The sequence below is a fragment of the Atta colombica genome, unplaced genomic scaffold, assembly GCF_001594045.1.
Source record: "Atta colombica isolate Treedump-2 unplaced genomic scaffold, Acol1.0 scaffold210, whole genome shotgun sequence".
Classification (NCBI taxonomy): domain Eukaryota; kingdom Metazoa; phylum Arthropoda; class Insecta; order Hymenoptera; family Formicidae; genus Atta; species Atta colombica.
In genome coordinates, this window is record NW_017259306.1 from 1,036,574 (window position 1) to 1,039,744 (window position 3,171).

General features: G+C 26.9%; 1 protein-coding gene across 1 annotated transcript in view; it reads right to left on the reverse strand.

Annotated features, from left to right (window-relative positions):
* The window catches only part of LOC108687625 (discoidin domain-containing receptor 2-like), a 225,289-nt gene that overhangs the window by 221,722 nt on the left and 396 nt on the right, over nucleotides 1–3,171 (reverse strand). Inside the window, exon 2 of the mRNA XM_018193501.1 lies at nucleotides 2,688–2,724. The gene's annotated coding sequence lies outside the window, so the exon portion shown is untranslated. The remainder of the gene's footprint in view (nucleotides 1–2,687; nucleotides 2,725–3,171) is intronic.

Below are 3,171 nucleotides of genomic sequence, written 5' to 3' on the forward strand. Positions count from 1 at the left end.
TGATTGTATTTGGTCGGTTTTCTATAACTTAAAACTCCATGATCATCTATGAATTCTATGTAAACGAATCTAAAATTTATCCAAAAAATAGGTAGATTCTATATAGTTTGTTTCAATTACTAATAATTGGTTGGTATAGCAGACAACAGCAATCACAACAAAATTTGTTGTCACACATTTACCGATCATCGGTTAAAGATACTGGTGGCTTATTGAATTAATAAAATCCTTTCGCTCAGTGATATAAATTATTTTTTTAAACGAGATTTACACTTGAAAAAAGTAAGATAGTACTATTTTCTAAATTGTTTGGAATCTCACTCTAAAGAGTGAAAATCTTACCATTCTTGACAAAGAGTAACAAAATTTGCAATCTTTAAAAGTGAGATTTCATTTCAAAGAATTTAGAAAGTATTAAATGTATAATAATACCTCAATAAGCTAATATTTTAATATTGTATGTATTTTTAAGAAATAATATCTATTCAAGGTCTGTCTAAACTCGATTTTAATTGGGACTTCCTAACGTAGCCAGTATAAATTAACGAACTCACGGTTTCCAATTCGAGTGATCGTCAGAATGGTTATGTTGTTCTCCAACTCGAACTCGCCTTCTCGCTTTCGTACCTCGTTAACGGGCAACCACGAAGAGGAAGAAGAAAGACTCCGAAGATGGCACAGACCGATACAGAGTGAGCTACGTTCATCGCGAGTCTTCTTCGAGAGAAACTGGAGCTTCTGTTTCCCCATTTATCAATGAAAGTACCGCGAAGGTAGAAGATGGAGAGAGAGAGAGAGAGAGAGAGAGAGAGAGAGAGAGAGAGAGAGAGAGAGTAGCAACATAATAAAGAAAGAAGAGGAGAAGAGGCAAACAATTCACAGAGAAGAAGATAGAAAATAGAACCATTGCAAACTCGTTCGATCCTAGAATAGCTACTACCCGTTATTTATTAGTTGTTTTGGTATAGATCCGGGTTCTCTTTATCTATAAAGTCACACTACTTCTAGATAATTGAGAAGAAATCTTGTAGTAAATGAAATTGAGAGACGAATCTATGTTAATCTTGCAAGAGCCTATTAAATTTTTATACTATGAAGGAAAGTACAGAGAAAGAGGAAGAGAGAGAGAGAGAGAGAGAGAGAGAGAGAGAGAGAGAGAGACAAGTTTCTTATCTTTAATTATATTACAGAATTTCTAAGTTCTTATTATATTTGGCAAAAAATATTGTCTAACAACAATTTTTTTCTATTATAATAAATTTTTTTTCTATTATAATAAATAATCAAAAAGATAATTTAGCGAGATTTTTTAAAAGGAAAATAAAATTGTTATTAGAAAAAAATCGAAATTATATGTAGCAAGAGAAATAACTGAATTAATATATAATAAGTTATAAGTAGGAGAAACTGGAATCAAAAGTAACACGGGTAAGCCATAAATAAACATAAAAAACACATAAAAAAACATTATAAATAAAATACAAAAGCTTAAGAAAGAGATAAAAGTTTATAATATATTTATTACTTCTATCTCTTTCTTATATTTGCATATTTTGGAAACTGGAATCAAAAGTAACACGGCTTACCCGTATTATCTTTGATTCCAGTTTTCTCCTACTTATAACTTATTACTATATTATATATTACTATATAACTTATAACTATAATTCAATTATTTCTCTTATTACACATAATTTCGGTTTTTTTGCTAATAACAATTTTATTTTTTTTTTAAATCTCGCTAAATTATCTCTTTCATTATTTATTATAATAGAAAAAAAATTGCTATTAAACAATCTTTTTTGCCAAATATAATAAGAAACTAAAAATTCTGCAATATAATAAGAAACTTCCTCTCTCTCTCTCTTTCTCTGTGCTTCTCTCCCCACTCTCTCATATAATAAATTACAAGGATTATTGGAAAAATTAATTGTACTAATAATAAAATCAATTACAGATGATATATGTTATTAAACAGAAGAACAACAAGAAATGATCGCAAAAAGATTTCTGTGTAACGAAGCACTTTGCTTCGATTGACTGGCTAGCTGTGTAGTTTTACGAAGCACTTGATCGTGAAGAGAATCTGCTTCACAAATTAATTTATTGGAATAGGCTCACAGCTGCTTCGATAATTCTTTTCGCCTCACACGATTTCAATGATCACATACATTGTCTTTACTACTAAAGTATTTTTCTGGAGCTATAATCTTATAAAACTCTATTGATTGATTCGCGCAATTTTTTAATAATGAAGTATATCGTTTAAGATAAATCTAATAATTAAATGAACCGGGAAATCTTTAAACATGAAAAAATAAAAAGAATAAAATAAATAGAATAACAAAAAATAGAATAAGTAGAATACATTAGTATGATTTTCAATACATATCATTTCTAAAATACATATAATACATATAAATAATACATTCTTAATTCAAAATTAATTTGTTTTGCAGTAAATATAATTGATCTATTCTAATTTTAAGCAGATCTATACTCTCACAAAAAATGATTAAATAAAAAATAAAATCGCATTTCTTTAAATAAATGTAACAAATGTATATACATGTGTGTATGTAATTATATATCTTCTATTCCTTCAATTATCGAATTTCAATAGCGAATCCTGAATTATACATAAACTCACTCATTTAATCTCATAAATAAATAATCATGCGACTCACCGGTACGATGCGCAGCGGAGTTTTGATCGTGATGTAACTGCAAAATACAAATACAAAATACAAATTATAGCAGCAAATAAAATAATGTTTCAAAAAATAATTATGCTTTGTCTGTCACATTAAAGGAGGTAAGGCAAATGCAATATGTAAGATTACTTGAAAAAAATTATAAAATAATTTAAATTATAAATTGCATTTAAAAGTAATACAAAAAAATTAGAGATAACTATTTAGATCAAATGTTATTTCAATAAAAAATAATATTTTTTAAATTTATACTCTAATAGAAATATATGAAAATGTATTATAAAATAATGATAAAAATCTCAATTTTTTAATATATGTATTTTATGAATTCAAAAATATTTATGTAAAGTTACATTGAGATGCAGACTGTTCAGTAAATAATATTTATTTGTTATAAACTAATTGGTGAATCTCAATGAAATTTTGCATTAAGTCATTTTTAGTACTTAAAATATTT